Source organism: Photinus pyralis, unplaced genomic scaffold (genome assembly GCF_008802855.1).
Source record: "Photinus pyralis isolate 1611_PpyrPB1 unplaced genomic scaffold, Ppyr1.3 Ppyr1.4_LG2, whole genome shotgun sequence".
NCBI lineage: Eukaryota > Metazoa > Arthropoda > Insecta > Coleoptera > Lampyridae > Photinus > Photinus pyralis.
Window position 1 is genome coordinate 9,157,814 of NW_022170403.1, and position 13,803 is coordinate 9,171,616.

Below are 13,803 nucleotides of genomic sequence, written 5' to 3' on the forward strand. Positions count from 1 at the left end.
ATGAATGTCGATCTCATGTACCTACAGGGTGTACCGTAACAATCTGAACCATGGTAATTATGAATATTAGTAGCAGAACTGGTAAACATGGTTGGTAGAGGCACGCTGAAAACTTGTCCAACATTTATCCAATAATACCCGAACATAGAATTGCAGACCTGACTGGGGAGTAGCAGTTCTAAATTAACTTTTATATTTTTAAAGACATTAATATTTTTTTTGCAAAATGTATCCTTGAGGCATTTCGAAATTTTCATACCTTCAAATTTAATGTCTAAAGAGCGAAAATACAGGGTGACAATTTGAAAACTTACCACCCCCCATATCTTAGTGAATAAACGAGATATTAAAAAAAATAAAAATCCGTTTCGGTAATTCGGAGGGGGAATCACAATGACATAGTTGGCGACGCACCCCCTCACACCCCCTGCGCCCCAGCCACCCCAACTTTTAAATCTTAAATAGTGACCCCCCCATGTGTGATACGTCGTTGGAAAGCTCTGAAAAAATGCTTTCCCGGCGAACATAGACGAACTAAGACAGAGAATAATTCAAGAATGTCGAAATATTGCAAAACCAACATTGGAAAGGTTCGACAAGAGTTTGAGAATAGATTATAACTGGCGATCAAAAATGAGTTGCTGTCAAGTCGGCTTTGGAAGTTCAAGTTAAATACGATTTTCCATGTTTATTTTTTGATTTGCACGATAATTACTAACCTAAATGTAATGCTATTTGGTATGGTTGGAAAGCATTTTTTCAGAGCTTTCCAACGACGTATCACACATGGGGGGTCACTATTTAAGATTTAAAAGTTGGGGTGGCTGGGGCGCAGGGGGTGTGAGGGGGTGCGTCGCCAACTATGTCATTGTGATTCCCCCTCCGAATTACCGAAACGGATTTTGATTTTTTTAAATATCTCGTTTATTTACTAAGATATGGGGGGTGGTAAGTTTTCAAATTGTCACCCTGTATAATGTTTGTTGAACTCGTTTATTTAGCATTCTGTCTACAATTTACAAATAACTTATTCAATGGTACTAGTGAGCATGGTTGATGGATGACCAACAGAGTTGGACTGGGTCAAGCATAGAGTGACCCAGTGACCCTGTGACCCAGTTAGTTTACTGACCCAGTGACCCGGTGACCCAGTTGACCCAGTGACCCGGTGACCCAGGACCCGGTTACCCAGCTTGACCCGGTGACCCAGCTTGACCCAGTTTGACCCAGTGACCCAGCTTGACCCGGTGACCCAGCTTGACCCAGTTTGACCCGGTGACCCAGCTTGACCCGGTGACCCAGCTTGACCCAGTGACCCATCTTGACCCAGCTTTACTCAGTGACCCGTCTTGACCCGGTGGCCCAGTAATTAAATTATTGTTAGGTATCATCCAAAACAATTTCAAGTAACTTTTAATTTAAAAAAAAACTTCCTCAATAATATTCGGCAACAAGCACGTAGCCCAATTTCATTCAAGAGAACTAATACCTAAAAAAATCAAATGCATTTGTTTATAGTTTGTAGTCAAGCAGTCAATGAAAGTATTTAGAAAAAAGATTTATTTGGATTAAGCTAACTAGTAGAAAAAAATTAAATGTGAATGAACACCTGTAAGCAAACTGGTAAGCCCTGAAGCAAAGAAATAACATTATTCTAATACAATTCGGGACATGGAAAGTTTTTTACGGCAGTATTAAAGCAAGCATCACAGAAATGGTAGTTGTCAAGCAATCGAGTATTATTTTCAACAAACCAGCATTTCATTTATTTCATAATCTGTACACTTGAACCGAGGGCACTGACTTAACTGCGTTATTCGATCAAACTAGGTGACTGGGTCGAATTGGGTCCCCGGGTGAAATTGGGTCGCTGGGTCAAACTGGGTCACTGGGTCAAACTGGGTCAAACTGGGTCAAACTGGGTCAAGTTGGGTCACTGGGTCAAACTGGGTCACTGGGTCAAACTGGGTCACTGGGTCTAACTGAAAAGAGTAGGACGTGACCCAGCGACCCAGTTTAATTTAGTGACCCAGGTGACCCAGTTGACCCAGTGACCCAGTCCAACTCTGATGACCAAGCACACACGCACGATGGCATATCGGCAGTTCATTACAGCGTAATAACATATTGTTAAAATCTCGATTTCCGCCATTACTGATATTTTTTTTGCGTACCCCCAAAAGTCCACTTGCGTACCCCTAGGGGTATGTGAGGGGTACGCGCTCCACAGGTTAGAAACCGCTGCTGTAGAAGAACTCATGCATCACATTAGGGTGCAATATAAGTCATTTTTATCAGTTTATCATGGTTTTACAAGATATGAGGCCACAGCCAGATTTGTTATGCATGGTTTTCGTAATTTGCTTGATGATTCCGGTAATTTATTAAGGATCCTCCCCTATAGTTTTGTATGGGCGTCCGTCCTTTTGTCCTCCCATTCCACTGTGTTTGCTATAACTCTCAGTTAAGATCCACAGATACTTTTTATATTTATAGCTTTTAATTTTTGTCCGTCCGTCCGTGTGCGCTATAAATCTTTTTAAAAGTGGCCGATCATATTGACGTGATGTACGGGTACTTTCCACATTAAGGCAGGGCGATATTGATTTTCAGGAAACTGACTCAATGGGAACAAAGGTTATAAGATTTCGAGTGAATCGGGAACAGGACACTGATGTGGGCTCGATATAAATAATATAGAAATCAACATATTTCATTCCCTAGGACCTAAAAATTCAATATAACTCTTCTCTGTGAACTAGGTCAATAGTTTTAGAGCAGTATGTACCCAAAATTATTCTTTACGCATGAATTTTGAGTTGTAAATGCTTTCAAACGCATTAAAAGCATTATCTTGATGTCGAAAGGGTACATGTACATATTATGATAATCGAGTGTATTTGATTCAAAGATGTTAAATTCTTTTTCATTAGCCAATTGGGCTACAAAAATTAATCATAGTAATTGACGATTCATATATCCCATCTGCTTTAAATTTAACGGAATTTAATTTTAAATGAAGGTTACATTGCTTTTAATTGTTGCGGATTATAAAATAATAAATAACATTGCAACCAGTTTGGAGGAATGATTGAAAATCGTGAAGGTCGCTTTATTTATGCTACACATTTGAGCTACACAGGAGATTCAATTTCCAAGGGAAAAAAGAAAAAGAAAAGGGAGCAAATAAAATCAGTATACTACAAGTAACAGTTATGTCTGGAAAATTGAATTCCGTAAATGTATAGCCGGAAAACTATTTCATTTCCTGTGGATTCGAAATGTAATATGTTTCTCTATAGGTTTCCTATGTTCATTACGTTAGTTCCCACTTTCTAAACTGTTAAGCAGAAAAGTAGTTGGTCTCAGAGGACTGGTAAAACAAAGATAAACTTGGTTATCTGTCTAAATTCTCGCAGGTGGAAAATCATTTACATATATCATTCTCTACTTTTACTGGGTTGAAAAGCCACAACATTCTTTATAGCTAGCCGCCCATCCTATCCATTGCAATTAAACTTACTTTTAAGTTCGCTGGTTTGCTTATACCATCGAATACAGCAGTATAGCAGCATACAAACACCTTAAAATTTGAATAAGCATCTATTCCGACTTTACCCCCAAAATTTCAGATACACGGCTTTCGAACTGAACGAATCTTACCTACCAAACAGTATGTTTGAACAAGCATTTAATTTTTCCTATATAAATAAAAGTACAATTTTTCTAGTACCGACCTTTCATCAGTTTACGCTTCAATTGAGGAGTTAACCTGCTACGAAACCACATGTTTAGGAATCAATCATCATTTGTAATTGTATCACACCTCCACAAAATGAGTGTTTGCGAGAAGTTATGAGTAGTTTGCAAATACGAATAGGTACTCAAAATAGCTATTTGTGTATTAAGAGCGCAAAATGATATATTGTCGATTGAAAGAAACAGTTGACGCGCGACGAAGGAGCGCGGCAATCTCTTGAAATCGACAATCAATTTGCGCTCGAATTACACACAAGATTTTTTCTACAATCGAGCAGTCCACATATTTCCAAAAATTTAAATTTTTCACTCAAATCATAGATTATTTTAATCTTATGTCCAAATGAAAGATGTCATTTGCTCGTTGTCATTGGATACTCTTAGCAATGCATATTTGATTTATAGTTAATAATTGGAAGAGCGAGCGTTTTTTCTATTTTGTCGCTTATAAGCGACAAAGTGACATTCCTCGAAAAAGATGACGTTTGCGTTGTCAAATACGAGCGCAAATGCCTACTTTGGATATCGATTGTAGAAAAAACATTTTGACAGATCTATGATACACATGCTTTTTTTCTACAATCGATATCCAAAGTAGGCATTTGCGCTCGTATTTGACAACGCAACTGTCATCTTTTTCAAGGATTGTCACTTTGTCGCTTATAAGCGACAAAATAGAACAAACGCTCGCTCTCCCAATTATTAACTATAAATCAAATATGCATTGCTCAGAGTATCCAATGACAACGAGTAAATGACATCTTTCATTTGGGCATAAGATTAAAATGATTGACGGCCGATTGCAGGAAAGCGAATTATAATCAAAATCCTAGATTATTTGCCAAATCTGAGTTTAAACGAGAATTGTGACATTTGATTGGCTGCATACTGCAGTATAAAGCCAATCAAATGTCTTAATACCGGATTAAATAATAATCCTGGATTATTTTTTTTGTGCAACTGGCCGTGAGTGAAAAATTTAAGTTTTGGAAATATGTGAACTGCTCGATTGTAGAAAAAATCTTGTGTGTAATTCGAGCGCAAATTGATTGTCGATTTCAAGAGATTGTCGCGCTCCTTCGTCGCGCGTCAACTGTCTCTTTCAATCGACAATATATCATTTTGCGCTCTTAATACACAAATAGCTATTTTGTTTAAACGTATAGGTATTGCTTTGCTGTGTTAATTTCGTACGTAAGGATCACGGTCTACTAAACGGTTGCGTCAGTCACTGCAGTTTGTAGGCGCGGAGAGAGAGGGGAACTTCCCGCTTGTGACGTACTCTCGCCCGCCGTAGAATTTTCTGACGTTTCTGTATGCTTGACGTTTGTACCACGGCCATCGTACAAAGGTGTATTGTATGCGTCTTTCACCCTCATATGCTGCATTTCTTATTAATGTGTTAATTTTCTTTCAAGGTATTGAATTACTGGTTATCTATAGGCATAGTATACAATATTATGCTATAAGTATAAATTAAACTGGGACCGTGCCGTGTGTGCTTCATTAAGGCTGTTAGGGTGGAATTCCTAAACATTACTTAAGTTAGACTTACACTTTACTAAGGGCCGGTATTATAAAGCCCGCTTGGACGGAGATTGGCGTTCAATCGTAGTTTGAGTGCGATTGCGCGTATTATAAACGCCGTTTAAGTCGTAACCAGAGCTCAATCTCCGATTGTAGTCAACCCGCCAATTTTCTCGGGTTTTGGCGCCCAAACGGACATTAGGCGCGTGCACGTGTAAAGAACTGTAACCAGTTTATTTTGTTTTGTCATTGTTTCTATTTATAACGAAATCGAAATAATTGAAATTGGACGTGCAAGAGATCGGTTACTGTGGGCAGTAAGCGACGATGACTCTTCATCAGAGGATGAGTTCATTAGAAGAAGAGCAGAAATTTTAGAGAACATGTTGATCATTTCGGCAAGTGATATGAAGAGGAATTTCGGCAAGTGAGATGAAGATGAATTTCGGCAGAGATTTCGGTTATCCAAGGATACTGCTAGATCCCCATAAAACAGGATTCGAGCACTAAAATCGCCCCCCAAACAAACAAGTAGGTTTGTGCTTTTCTATGGAAATTCTATTATTTTTGCGAATTTACGCAACTGGGTGTGTTCATTAATTAATAATTGCCCATCAATGGTGAGGCTGTCGTCACCAGCTCTAGGTTCATTATCAGTAAGGTTTTTCACTGTGCTAGATCATATTTAGTCTTCAGTTACTCAAATGTTTCTCAGTCAACGCAGCGTTATACTTCTCTGCAATTTTCTGCCATGCGAGGGTGTAGGGATATAGATGCAAACAAAAAACTCACAACTGATGACATCCTGATGCTTTACCTTGTTCTTGGTAGTAGAGGCGTCCGCCCGTTTATTTTCAATTATATGTAAATATGACTGAACGCAGTCCGCTTGCTGATGGGCGTACGCGTCCGTAAAAGCGACTTGCTTTTTTCCTTCTCTATCATTGGCACAGTGGCAGGCAAAACAGCGCTATGTAAAACGATTTAGCAAGGGGATGAACAGATCAGCACAGTTACAGTGGCAGGGGCAAATGGCACAGAAGCGAAAAGAACGAAGAACGTAAACGTCATCAGCTGTCACTGTCAGCTGACGCATCGGCCACTGAAAATTCTGCGCTCTGATTGGTCCTCGGTTCGTCCGCAGTGTTACCATCCTAGGGATCGTAAGCTCACACGGAGATTAACCAAACGCTCTTCCCAAGGTGTTTATAATACGCAACCGCTCTCAATCTTGGTTTGACGTTCAATCACCGTTTGATTAATCTCCGCTTGAACTGTACTTTTATAATACCTTAACTATATCTTTGAATACCACTTAAGTATGAGTAAAGTGTAAGTCTAACTTAAGTAATATCTATGAATTCCACCCTTATTAATGATCCAAAGATTAATTGAAAAGTGCTTTTGCTGTTTCTTTTAGGTAAGTGCCCGTCTTAAGAATACATTAATGTAGTAATAGCCAGGTAAAAAAAAGCTATGCTTCCCAAGATATATAGAGACTGGTAGGCGTGCTTTTACCTGTAAAATTTGACGCCAAATTCGGCGCTAGGTAAACTCAATCCATAGATGGTGCCAGGGTGATCAGTGTACTTCAACTTAATGTCATTTAAATTGTTTTAGGTTATGCTGTTATGTACAAAAATTTTTTACTTAGCGACTTGGTGTGGTTTGGCATCTACAGTGTGTTATACCTAGTTATTGTTGCAAACAATTTCGGTAAATAAAATAGACAAGTAGGTACTAATCGGATGTATAAGCAAGCAAACTTGCACATCGCACTGTTCACTTTGCTAAAGTTAAAAGTTACAGAGCATTGAGGGGTTCCACTAAAAAGGATGCTCGTTATCACAGTAAATAGTATACTTTGTTTCAAGGGTGCTGAACCTTTCGTCACACTATCTGACGTCATAGCAAAATTAAGGCAGGTCGTAAATTAGTAGTTGGTTTACATATTGTCACATTGACGTTTCAACTTATTTATTAAGGTGTCACTATCGTTCATCATTATTAGACCGCCCAAGTTGACAATCACTTGTAGGTTTTATACCTAATGGTTAAATGGTCATGTATTTTATGTAGAGGAAGTCCGTTAGTATGAATTAAACCTTTTCCACCGTTTGTAATCACCTCATGTAACCGATTCTTCGCACCGACAATCCAAATGGATACTGCCAGAGCATCCGAAACTCTTTGAGATGAAGTGTATGATGGTTACAGAAAACGCATATGAACATTTGTAACTTAAAGTTTGTTTAGGCAGTTCGTAAATTAATATTTTGTTTACATAATGTTGATGTGAAATTAAGTATGCTACCAATGTGAAGAATACGCGTTAAGTTGCGCGAATTTTAATGACCCTTAACTAGCCATTTGCAGAAGTAGAATAGGCCATGGTTTATCGGTAAGCCTTTCGCATTTATACATCTTACAAATTTGAGATAAAGCGTAGTCATTATACCACTGGCTCATTGAAATAACAACGCATACATACAGTTTCTGTTCTTTTGCCACACAGTCGAGATATTCGCATAAGGATCTTGAATATCTTCTGATCCGATTTATTTAAAAAAAACGCAATTGTGAGAGAAAACAGGTAGTGAAGAAAAAACTCTCAAATGTTCATATTCAAATTGTATGTACAAAAGAAAAAACGACACTACACCACAAATCCATCTTCTGATCCTGCATGGAGTATTAGGTATATACCGGACCCCTTCACCACTTCTTTTTCTAACTGTTTTGAGAGTACCATCTTGCCAGCTTCTTCTAAAAGACCCTTTACTGTATATCCAGGTTTCGTCTAAAACCACAGCTCGTAATGCAAAGAGTGAAGTTTCGTTGTGTTTAAAGTCTCTCAAAAATTGTAGTCTTCTTTGAACTGCATAGGGCTGTTCCATTAAAAATAATCTATTGGAAACGGTGCATCTCCGCCACGTGAATTTCAGTTTCTTCAAACTGCGGGACAAAGAGGTAGCAGATATTTCTACGCCATCAAGTCGTTGAAGATTACTGTGTAAGGAACGGAGTGTAACATTCTCACCTATAAAATCAATTCAATACCTAAGTGTTCTGGCGAACATCTTCATTCTGTGTATCGGTTCGTCATATTTACCTAATGGTAACGGGAATGACCTAAATTCATGATATGAGCGAATCGAACCATTATGCGGTAAAATTTTTAAAATACTTGTCTATTAACGGCGTTGCTGCACTGTCGACTTGCCTAAGCGTTTTTAACTTTGATGATATTTACTTCACTTTTAACACAAACTACCTAATCAACACTGGAAATCTGTCTATAACGAAAATCATTTGACGGATTCATATTATGACAGATCAATTGGTTTATTTGTCACGACTTACGTTAATGACGTAATTTTTTTGTCTCAATCGATTTAAATGTAATGAAGAGAGAATCACATTTATGACGTCAGGTTCAGCACCAGTGAAACAAAGTATAGCGCAATACCTGCATTACAGACTTCTCACCCCGCCTAGCTGTCGAAGCTTGTACTGGATCAAGCAAAGTCAACAAGTCATTGATCAATGTAAACCATGTGAACAAACCATGAGCCACCCTTCGTATATTAAGATAAGCATCAAATGACCCTCACCCACACAATCTACGGTGTAAGCAATCATGCCGAGAGATGTAAGAACCTCTGACACAAAATCATTATTGCCCGTTTGATTACCGAGATTCTCGGCTGCTGAGATGGGGATTGGAGGAACTGGCAAAAGTCTACATTATTAATGTTAAGATGGAAGGTAGGGGACCCACAAGAAGCAACTAAAACATGGAATATCTCGGAAACCGTTTGCAGCAGCTTTTGACATTTTGCATCAAATTAAAGGTCTGGGAAAAAGAAAAACAAAGGTGAAGAACAAAATGGGGGGTGCCATTTGAAAAAATGGAGTTACGGATATTTAAAAGTTTAAAAGTTGAGAGCTTTGAAAAAGTGACGTAGTCTCACTTTTTTAGACTGTTACGCATACCATAAGAAAATTCGATCTTTCCTTAATAAAGCATTGAAAACTGTTTTGCAATATCTCTCACCGTTTTCGAATAATAAATTTTTAAAATTACCCCTGCAAATTCAATTTTTGACACAAAAACTTGAATATCGGCGAAGCCCTTGGAGCAAAGGGTCAACTATGGGGTATCGTTGTACTCCAAATTCGACGTAGAATCCGAAAATGTAGGGTCCCTATTTAAAATAACAAAGTTGATGGCTACTTCCGGTATTTCCGGAAGTGGCGCCATTTTGAAAATATTTTAGTTCAATTCATCATGTGCCAAAACCCTTAAAGAACTTATCAGTTTATCTTCATTTTCAAAGGTTTTCCATATCTTTCTAACTGACGCTCGTCAAGAATGACCCTGTATACTTATTCAGTTGTCATGAAGTACAAGATATCTACGTGTACAGGAATGTCGATTATCAATTGCTTACAAGCGATCGACTTTTTAATGTTGGAGCTTTATGTAAGGATTAACACTTTGAAGTTACATACTGGAAAGTTAAGAACCGACAGCAATTTCGATAAATTCATTAATTAACCTTTCTACATGGTTTAAAGGCTTCACAATTTACATGTCATACTTGACCATCAAAGCCAGGGGATAGTATTTTGCAGTAATAAGTCACATTTATGTAATTATTTTATAATCTTACAATGTAAATAAGTACAAATTACTTAATTTGCAAATTAACAAGATTCTTCTGTGTCACTGTCACTGTCTTCCCCTAAATTTATTATAATTGGCAGTATATCTTGCATATCTAACATTTTTTTCTCTTTCATACCATTTGATTGAATTTTTCCACATATCTGGTGTCACGACATTAACTGCTTCTTGCCACATATTTAAACAATCAGCCTCTGTTCTCCCATCTCTACCAATATGTTTATTATAATAAGTTTTTGTTATACCCCATATTAACTCTATGGAGTTAAAAATACAATGGTAGGGTGGAAGGCGCAACACTTTATGACCATATTGTTCCGCTAATTGGTCAATAAAATATGTTTTTTCTGGTTTATTTCTGGAAATAAAAATTCTTATATATATAAAACAGGTATGGGTACCTACTGTGACACCTTCAACAGAAGTTCACTTCTAAGCATCTGCTCAGAATATATAATTCCTTCATTAGTTAGCCAGTTTTGAATGTCACCTTTTTTCCATGAAGAATTAGGTGCTTTGTTAACTTCCATATTGTGATACGGCGCATTATCGATAATAATGACAGACGGTTCACTTAAATTTGGAAGCAATTGATTTTGAAACCAATGTAAGAAATTCGTCTGGTTCATTTCCCCGTGATAATCACCACTTGAAGTTTTTGATGCAAATATTAAATTTGCACCAGGTATAAATCCTTTCTCATTTCCAGCATTCAGAATTATTTGTCTGTAACATATTTTTTGCTATAATTATTGTTACCACTATTAATAATAAACCAACCGCTTTCCATCAGTTTTGATAGTTTTCACACTTCTTTCATTACTATCTTGCCATGAGCGTTGTATAGTGCCATTTTGGAATATCCACGTTTCATCCAGAAAAAAAAATTGGTACAAATCTTTTTCCTTGAAATCTTTGTATTGGCGCAGAAAACGAATTCTTTTACTTGCCACATGGGGTAGTTCCATTAGACCTCGCCTGGGCTCGTATTTTTTCCATTTAAATCCAATTTCTTTTAGCACTGTTCGCAATGATGCCAATGAACCATGAAAAATGACTTTTTCACGAAGCTGTTCATGCACAGATGCCAATGTAACATGCACTTCTGCAACTCTGATTACACAAACTGTGAAACAAAGTGTGATCAACTTACTGTTTTCGTACATTTCATAAATTGTGTTTCTAATACCATCGACGTTCAAATTAGATACATCTGTCACAGGCTTAAGGCGAGGACGATTCTTTAAAGGCGACGTCAACACTTCATTCTTCTTCACTGCTGCTGATATGGTACTGACCGTGGGGATACTGATACTTAAAGCTTGTGCCACTCTCTACGATAATTATACTTAGTAGAATAGGTACCTAATGTAAAAATTATGCTTTTGTTACCTCTCTTACTGCCTGCAAAGGTAACAAGGGGCCTCCATGGTCACGCTCTTGTTCAAAATACAGAATTAAATAAGATGCTACCATTTTTTTAGCAGTGCTACCCAAATTCTTCATCATCGTAATAAATAACACCTCACAGTATGACAAAAAGTTGTTCTGAAAAGAACAGTTTGGTTTGTGGAATTGAGAGGCTTGATAAAAAGGCACGAAACTACGATAAACTAGACGATTCGAAGCACGCGCAAGGTGACAGAATGGGTGACAGATAGCAACATAACCTTAAATGCATAGTACAGAGTCGCGCCAACGTCGCATTTCTGTACCAACCGTATACTTACAAATAAACTGTTCACATCCCATTTAAATATTTAGGTTGGTACGTCAAATTATTCCAGTAATGACGTGCAACGGAAAACTTGTTATTTTACCTGTAGGTAATAGTTATTTACATATGAGTATGGTAAATCAAGGTTTACGTTAACGAGTGAGATGTTTACTGCCGAAGCGTAGCTGAGGCAGGAATTTCGAAACGAGTAACGTTAACTGATTTAACATACAAATAATGTAAAACATTTTATTTCATACTGCTCTATTTCTATTAAAATACCATTTTGATTAGAATGTTGTAGGTACACATTAAAATAAAAGCAAAAGTCGATCACTTGATTTGTTTGATCTGACAGTAGTTTGACAAATATCAATATCAATCAATCAATCAAATATCACGTTTAGATGGATGTCAGTTGCGGTTGCTAGGCAAAATTTCCAGTCTGGTAAAAATTTTCAGTCTGGTAAAATACGATTTACCAGACTCAAATCAGTCTGGGAAAGCGGTGATTACTAGATAGTATGAAATAAATTATTTTGACTAAAAAAAAGTCGAAATGCTTCAATTACATACTGAAGGAACTTGAAACAAAGATGTATCACGAAGGGCGTATTGTGGTCTCAAATCAAACACTTTCTCATATTTGATGGTTTAATTCAAATTTAAATGACGTGTTTGAATAAATGGACAGTTTTGTGAAGTACAATGGGATGGGTGGCGACATCTAGGGAGCGATTTTAACTGGCGCCGCATTCTGTCTTACATAATGGCGGCGAGTCATCCTACCATCTTTAATATATCTTGATGCTTACAATGAGTTTCTGGATAGCTGTAAATAAATGTTTTACATTCAATTAGAGAAATATGTATAGAGTAGTGTCACGGCTGAATCTCACTAACAATGAGAAAGGAACTTCAAATTGCTTCATTGTAATGTTACACAATGCCAAGAAAGATTTCTCAGTTTTCCATCAGGAACTAAATTTCTGTAAATTCATATTTTCAGATTACTGGAAAAATGGGCGTTGGTAAACGCTGTAGTATATTTCTTTCTTTTCCAAAAGACACACAACGAGATCTGAATGGATCAAGAAATGCTACCTACAGGAAAGACGAGTTCAATCCTCCACGTATTTGTAGTTTGCACTTTTTGCCAATGGCACTCCATTGGAAATTAGATACATCTAGGGAAGAAAGAGTTAGGACAAGGGAACGCAAGCGATTAGTAGAATCACTTCTTCACGATCCAAATGACGTAACCACTCCATGAACGCCTGAATTTTCAACACCAGGGCTATGTGTTCAAGAAGTAAGGTGTACTTGTACATGGACCAGCAAGACATTAGAGCTAAAGCCCCAGAATGAACCTCCGGGGCCACACAGAAAGACATGAAAAAAATTTCATCAAAAGCCGTCCAGCCGTTTAGGAAGAGTTCAGTCACACACATCCTTACAGAAGCATTTTATATATCAAGACCTATGCATGTAATACAAAATTAAAAACCTTTCGATTCCATAAGTAAAACTTACTGGTTTTATTGGTACCTAAACGTATATCAAACGCAGAGGCTTGTTATAACTAGACCGCGCGTAACGTAGATTTTACTATAAACTCCTGTTGTCAAGATAGGATAGGCAACCAACTGTTCATCGCGGGGCAGACGTACGTTCTGTAGCTTGCTTTAGCCATGTTTATTCTAAATTTTAATAGCAATAGCAAAAAAAGATAACATATAGCTGTTAACTCTTTTAATCGAATTTATTGGTATTTTATTTGAACTAAATTGGTATATAACTGCCTTACTCTAGTCCTAATTTGATTTATATGTGTATTTTGGTGGTGAACACGTATGGGAAAATATACTCTTAAAACTAAAGATGTAAGTAGTAAGATATGATTATTTAGCGGATTTTGATTCAATATATGCCTATCCAAAAACCCAAATGGGCTGTAACTGTTATTTATTTTTCTTAGACTGCTGATAACCATTTTGTTTACAACGCGGTGTGGTGTGGATTGAATGAAAAACCTGAACACATTTTCAGCAATTTGGCAAATTTTTAATGCATCGCTTGATACGTGCAACAATCCTCCACGATTTTTTCT